The sequence below is a fragment of the Hipposideros armiger genome, unplaced genomic scaffold (genome assembly GCF_001890085.2).
Source record: "Hipposideros armiger isolate ML-2016 unplaced genomic scaffold, ASM189008v1 scaffold_598, whole genome shotgun sequence".
Taxonomy (NCBI): domain Eukaryota; kingdom Metazoa; phylum Chordata; class Mammalia; order Chiroptera; family Hipposideridae; genus Hipposideros; species Hipposideros armiger.
Window position 1 is genome coordinate 1126951 of NW_017731948.1, and position 7293 is coordinate 1134243.

Consider the following 7293-nt stretch of genomic DNA (forward strand, 5'->3'; position numbering starts at 1 on the left):
ACTTTAAAACTGTTCCAGAGTTACCAGAAATTGTAAACATGATACAGAGTTGCAGTTTCCTGCACACCAATTGACGGTGTTGTACATCTGTCACAAGTAAGGCACTGACACACCAGCACGTCACCTTCAATTAATAGCCACCCTTCATTTGCTGTTTCACCAGTTTTTGCCTAATACCCTTTTGTTACCTAGGATCCCACCCAGGACACCATGCCATGTGTCCTCACGTCCCCTCTAGTCTGTGACCCCTGTATGACCTTGTTGTCATGTGCTTAGTAGCTCTGAGGTATCATGTAGTGTGTCCCCTGGTTGGAGTTGGGGAGCCGTTTTAGACGGGGCGTGTGTTTTGGGGTGAGGGATCACACACAGGTCAACTGCCCCTCCCGTCATCATATGAAGGGCACGTGGCACCAACGTGGCACTGCCTGTTGAGGAGGACCGTGCCCACCTGGCTGAAGCAGGAGTTGCCTGGTGTCTCCACCGTGAAGTTGCACACCCCTTCCCTTTCCATAGTCTGGAGTTCCTTCTGAGCAAATCACTCAGGTCCACTCGAGGTGAGAAGAGGGCGGCGTTAGCCCCACGTCCTGGATGGCCGAGTACTGCCTTCAGTTAGTCAGAATTCCTTCGTAAGGAAGACTTGTCCATTCTCCACCATTCATTCCTGTATTTATTCCATCGTTCATTTAGCTCTGTATGGACACCTGGCTCTTTCGTGTGTCCTCCCAATACGAGCATAACGCATTACCAGGTGACCGTTACTGCTTTGGTTACTTGTTTTGCTCTGTTGCCATGGTTGGGCGCCAGTAGGTCTTTGGATTTTGAGAGCTGGTGAGTGAGAGGACTCTGTGTTAAAGAACCACTACAGGACACATCCCATCCAGGGTTTGGACCTCGATGAGAGATCCCAGTCTTGGAGGGTGCGACGCACCAGCGTTTCTGACTGTGGTGTCTCGCCCATAGTGTTGCTTGGGTTGGTCAGCTCCACTCGGCTCCAGGGCTGTTCAGCTTACAAAAACACACAGGGGACCAGCCAAGTTCTCGTGTCTTTGACAGGGTGTCATTGCATCCATCTCCGATCTTCCAGGGCAGAAAGCGAAACACGCATCCACCACAGCTTGCGAGTGACCTGGGGTCATTCTTTCCACCACGTATCCTAGTGCTTTTCAGTCACTAAGGCATAATGTTGAAGGCATGTATCAGTGACCACAGACTTCCAGTCGAACCCTATTGATGAGGATAGATTTCAGGATGTTCGTAGGCTTGACCACGGGCATCTTGTCATCATGATGTTTTTAAAAGCAACCTCATTCTCTGAATCTTGCCATTTGCAACAACTTGGATGGACCTAGATTTATGTTTAGTGAAATAAATCACACAAATACAGTGTGGGTTTCGTACACGTGGAATCTAAAAGAAAAAAACAAACAAAAAGAACCCCGAATAAACAAAACAAAACAGAAACAGACCCATAGATACAGAGAATAAGTTGATGGTTGCCAGAAGGGAGGGTGAGGGGATGTTTAAAAAAGGGGATCTCATTTTCTTAACATTATGATGTGGGTTTTAATATAAAATTTTAATATGCTCATGGGTGATTATCCCTTAAGTGTATCTTAAGAAGCATTCTTTCTTCTTTTTGAATGCTGGTAACTGGGTCCATTTTATGAATAAGTCATTTAAGCACACTCTGGCCTTTTCAAGGAGCTTTTAAAAGACAGCATGGTTTTCCTTGCCGAGAAGGAATGAGTCGTATAGGAAATACAGTGATGTCGGAAAAAAAGAAAAGTAGCAATCATCATCATTACATAAGCCAGTGATTAAAAAAATGAAACAGTTTGTATAACTTTTGGTAGCAATTTTCTGAGTATTTTAAACATAGATGATCGTTTATCTACCTATAGCTATATTGTATCAATATTTATATCATGTATGTATATATTTGGACATATTTCACTCTATATGTCCGTATCAGTGTCTATAACCATGACTATCATAACTATCATATCTGTGACTATACCTCTGTCATATTGTACTTACCTCATATTTATATTTGAATGATATCCATATTCATATCAGTACATCCATATATTTATATTCTACCCATCTATGTAGCTATCTCCAGCTATACCATTTTGAAGTTTACATTTTTCCACAATAGTATAGTGAAAACCACTTAGGATTATTGCAGATCTTCACCATCATTATTTTTCATGATTAATTCTCTCAGGTCAGTCTTTGTTTTTTGACATTTAGGGTAGTCCGACAGTTTCGATCCTATAAATTGTTTCCAAATACTTCCATGTCAATCCTACATTCTTCATCAGAAGGACACTCCTTGTTTCATGTTGATTTGTAAACTTGTGTGTATCCTTAAAAACAAAAACTTTTCTGCGTCTTTGAAATTGGATGGCATATTTTAGTCTAGAAAATTTCAAGTACATACAAAAAAAAGGATAAAAAGTAGATTGCTCGAAAATATAAGAGCCTTTTTTTTTTACACGGCCATCACATCTTTACCACACCTCAAATGGTCAACAACGCCTCACTATCATCAACTTGCAAGTCATACAAGTCAAAAATGATTTATTTTTTAAATAGTGCGCTATGTCGCATGAGGTCGGTGCATTGCCGTAAGTTGATTTGTCTATTGAATCCCTTTTGGTCGATCTCCCGCCTTCTGCATCTTTTGCTCATGCAAATTCTTATTAAAGAAACTGCTGTTTCTTTTCATCCTATATGAAAGTAGGTTATAGAATCAGCAAAATGTAGTACTCAAGTTATTTTTAAAGGAACAGGAGTGGTTTCCGTAATACTCAGCCTTAGGTCACCAGGTCCCTAGGGAGTGAGGCTTCGTGACTTGAGGTAGTGTTGTCCCCAGAAAGAAAGCTGGGTCAATTCAGCGGAGGTGTGTGTGTGGGAGGGGGGAATTGTCTGGGCTTACTGGACCTCCTGTTATCTGGTACCCAACACATACACTATACTGACGAGAGGCAAATAAATAGAGGGTTGGAGGCAGCCTTTGCGCCATCATTAAACACACACACACACACACACACACACACACACACACACACAACCCCTGCATCTCCTTTTTTGCCAACTCAAAGTGAACCAAATTATGTCAGTTTTAGTTCAAGTCCATCTTGTGTGTTATATTTAGAAAGGTAAAGACTAACAACTAGCAACCTAATGGACACAATTATAGCTGGACATCATTCTTTCGCTAATGTAGTTATGACCCAAATTAAGACAGTTTAGGGACAGACAGATGGCTACCCAAAGTGGCTTCTCATCACTGTTGGTTTATCTCATCCTCCTCGTCTCCAGCTTTATTGCGATAGAATTGACCTGTACCATGTCATGTGAGTTTACAGTGGACACATGTTGATTTGATACAGGGATATGTTGCAAAATGATTGTCTCTGTAGCTGTTTAGCAAACACCTACCTTCATCATGTCACATAATTACTATTTCTTGTTTGTGGTGAGAATGTTATAATCTAGTCTCTTAGCAACTTTCAAGGATACAGTGTAGTGACCATTACCCATAGTCAGCATGCTGTCCAGTCCATCTGTGAAGTTGTTCATCTTAAAACCGGAACTTTGTATCCTTTGATCAACATCATCTCCCCATTTCTGGCAACCCCTGACCCTGGTAACCACCACTCTACTCTTTGTTTCTAAGTTTATTTCATCCTGCAAAACATCATAGACTCGTTGGATAAATGCTGCATATTTGAGAAAAGTGATACATATTAGACATTTAACTTGAAGAGCAAAATAAAAGGAGTGACTTATCAACCTCTTAAAAGAATCATCTTGAGAGAAATAGCTGGGTCTGCCCCACCCATGTTTGTATGTGTGACTCTGTGTGTGTGTGTGTGTGTGTGTGTGTGTGTGTGTGTGAGCGCACGCTTCATAAATCTGACTTGTGTAACACAGATTAGGACTATTAAACTATAATTAGATCATTGCAATCTATCAGAGAAGGATGCATTAGAGAATTTTGCAAACTAGTAACTGCTGCATAATATGTAAAATGTGATTTGATTTACTCCGATAGTTTGCAGGAATACATCTTTCTGACAAAACGAGGTTTGCTAATCTTGGCACTGTTGATACTGGCGTGGATAATTCTTCTCTGTAGGTGGCTGCCCCATGCATTGCCAGATGCTCAGCCGTAACCATGCCCTGCAGCCTCTAGATGCCAGGAACGTATCTGTCCCCAGTCGTCACAAACAAAAATGTCCTCAGACATCACCAGATGTCCCCGGGAGGTAAAATCCATCCCAGTTAAGAGCCTGCGTTAGAAAATAAGGTGTACTTATGCCAGGTTTCAAACAGGGAATTTCATTGTCTTTGGGCATGACCAGAAAAATTAGGCAAACTGTGCAGTGAGAGATACTCACCACATTATTTTGGAAGCTCTTCTTCATAACCAGCATCGACTTTACAAATCGTTATCAGTTGTAATGAGGGTTCGGTGGGTGTTTGGGGATCATCATGATGATGCACTTTATCGAAAAGGAAAATGGAATCGATTTATGTAAGTGAGAGCATTGGAGGAAACCAAAAGAGGAAAAAAGGGGAACTCCTCAATAAGGATCTTTCAGAACATGGAGCAGAACAAAATGTACATTAATTACCTAAAACTGGGCAAAATCAATGCCACCACGGTAGACGGGAACACAGCACAGGAACGTTCAATGCACAGAATATGACTTAGAGTTCCACCCATGTGCACAGATTACTGAGAGCTGTCAGTTAATTAGATGTTATCAACATGGAGGCAAGCCCTAAAAATGAGCTGCACAGAAAATTAAATTTAAGACTCATCGAAAATGGTGCTGTATTGTCTGAACCGTTATGTTGATTGATGAAAATTAGGTTCTTCAGCAAAATAAGAAGTTTTAATATTCTGTGAGTGACTACAAGATGGATTTATATGGGGGGGGGAGGCAAATGTGTTTTTCAGAGATGTATTATTAACCTCAGAGACTGGAAATTAATATCACTAACCCCAAAGAATGCAATGCAAGGTTTGTCATGAATGACTTCCTAATAGGATATTTTTTGTATTATCGTTTTTAATTTCTGTGATGAATGGGCGTCTTTTGCAGTTTTTATGATGAAAGGATTATGCAAAAGAAGTTATTTTTATTCAGGTGGTAATAAAATAATAATGCGGTGCTGGGCTTCATTTAAAGTACCGACATGAACTCCACAATAGTCAAGTTTCGTGACGCACACCAGCTAGTCCTCAGGAGTTGGAGTCTGTAAAATGGGATTGTGGGGTTGTATGTCCTCTTATTCTTCTATACACGAAAAATCTAAATTGCACTAACGTTAAATGTGAGGGGAGGTACGACTTTTCATCTTCCACCCATGCCTCTCACTTCCTTCCGCGGCTGAGTCTTAGGAACTATGCATGTAACATTGGTTACCTCAGGCACATTTTCAGTTTCTGAGTCATGGGTTGCAAACACTTATGCGAAAGAGCCCCCTCTGCTTGTATGGACCAGGTGGCCACATACTCTTCAGTTCCTCATGCTTGCCTTTCTTTTCTCTGAGAAGAGATTTCTCAACCTTTATAAAGTGGACGAACAGGATTTTTTTTTAATCTCCCAATGCAGCCCATGTGCATGCCAGAACCTTTACAAATGCAATCATGTTTGACACATTGAACAGTGAGTGGGTGTGGCCTGGCAGGCACTGGACTTCCCAGGGGGAGGTGGGGGGACAGATACAGAAGTGACAGCTCGCTCATGGAGGATGTGGTCTGCGGTAGGGTCAAGACACTTCTCCAACGATGACAGAATTGCAAGTGACATCACTATTTAATAAGAGTGGCCCTGTCCAGGCATGTGGGGCTGGGAACATGACCGATTCCTAGTAGGGGATGCTGCCTTGTGGTCAGGTTCAGGTTGGAGGCGGGGGTAGAAACAGCCAAATGGAATGGTGAGTGGCAGGAAGGATTGGGGTACTGAGGACGGCAGAGGTCAGTGCTGGGGCTGAAAAGCCTACGGGATGTGAACTCGTGAAAGAGCTGGCTTCTGGTCTGTTGCTTTGTCAGATTGCTGTGTCCAAATGTCTGTGTGTTAGCGGTAAATTCTCATTCATTTTATTTCTGATCTCTGAAGAACACTCTTGGACATTTTTACTCGAAGGAGGTGCTAAACACGCTATTCATTTTTTTTAAAAGATTTTATTGGGGAATTGGGGAAGGGGAACATTGTGTTTTTCCAGGACCCATCAACTCAAAGTCAAGTTGTTGTCCTTCAATCTTTGTTGTGGAGGTTGCAAGCTCAGCTCCAAGTCCAGTCGCCGCTTTCAATTTAGTTGTGGGGGGCGCAGCCCACCATCCCATGTGGGAGTCGAACTGGCAACCTTGTTGTTAGGAGCACGTGCTCTCACCAGCTGAGCCATCCGGCCACCCGTTGGCAGCTCAGCGGCAGCTCAGCTCAGGCCCATGTGGGAATCGAAACGGCAACCCTGTTGCTCAGAGCTTGTGCTCTTAACCAGCTGTGCCACCGGGCCGGCCCTCTATCCACTGTTTCTAATGCAAATCGTGTTGTGCGGTGTTTCTCAGATTTGAGCCCCAGAATCCCCTGAGTGAGGGCATGGGGGGGGCTTGTTACACACAGACTCTGGGCTTCCCACTGTAGAGTGACTCAGTCAGAGGTCCAAGATGCGTCCCAGGAAGTACTCATGTGAACTTGCTGCTGCTGGTGTAAGGGTTTCTGAGAACCACTGCATTCGAGTCTTTTCAGGTTATAGTTCCACAAACGACCTGTTTCATGTGGACTCCCGCATCTGATGTTGGTCTTTTCCCATTTGGAAGGTGGCCTCAAGACCTGTGGGTCTCATTGTCTGCGTCTGGCATTCCATCTTGCTCTCCTGATCGACATGTTACAGCATGTCTTGAGGTTCCTGGCCTGTTCAAGCCAGTGCATATTCATTGGACATCTATCATGTGCTCTGGGCTGTGAGGGGTGTAAAGATAGGGTAGAGAACATGACAAAGGCACTATGAAAACTCCCTGATATGCTAGACGTTATTTATTTCTCTGTGGCCTCCAGGTGCTTGGCTCATAATTCAAAACACCAGAGTAATCTGAAGGCAGCTGCTTGCTTCCCGTTTTAGGGATCCAAGGGGACATCCTGTCTCAAAGGCAGGTGTGGTAATTCCAGACCGCATGGAGCTGCTCTGCCTTTACAGACTGAGAATTCATGACTAGAACGCCATCCATCCATCCATTTATCCATCCATCATCCATCCATCCATCCATCCATC

At 43.2% G+C, this 7293-nt stretch overlaps 1 protein-coding gene across 10 annotated transcripts in view; it reads left to right on the forward strand.

Moving 5' to 3' along the window:
• Positions 1-7293, forward strand: part of NLGN4X (neuroligin 4 X-linked) — a 354171-nt gene that overhangs the window by 26257 nt on the left and 320621 nt on the right. The gene's annotated exons all lie outside the window — the stretch shown is intronic.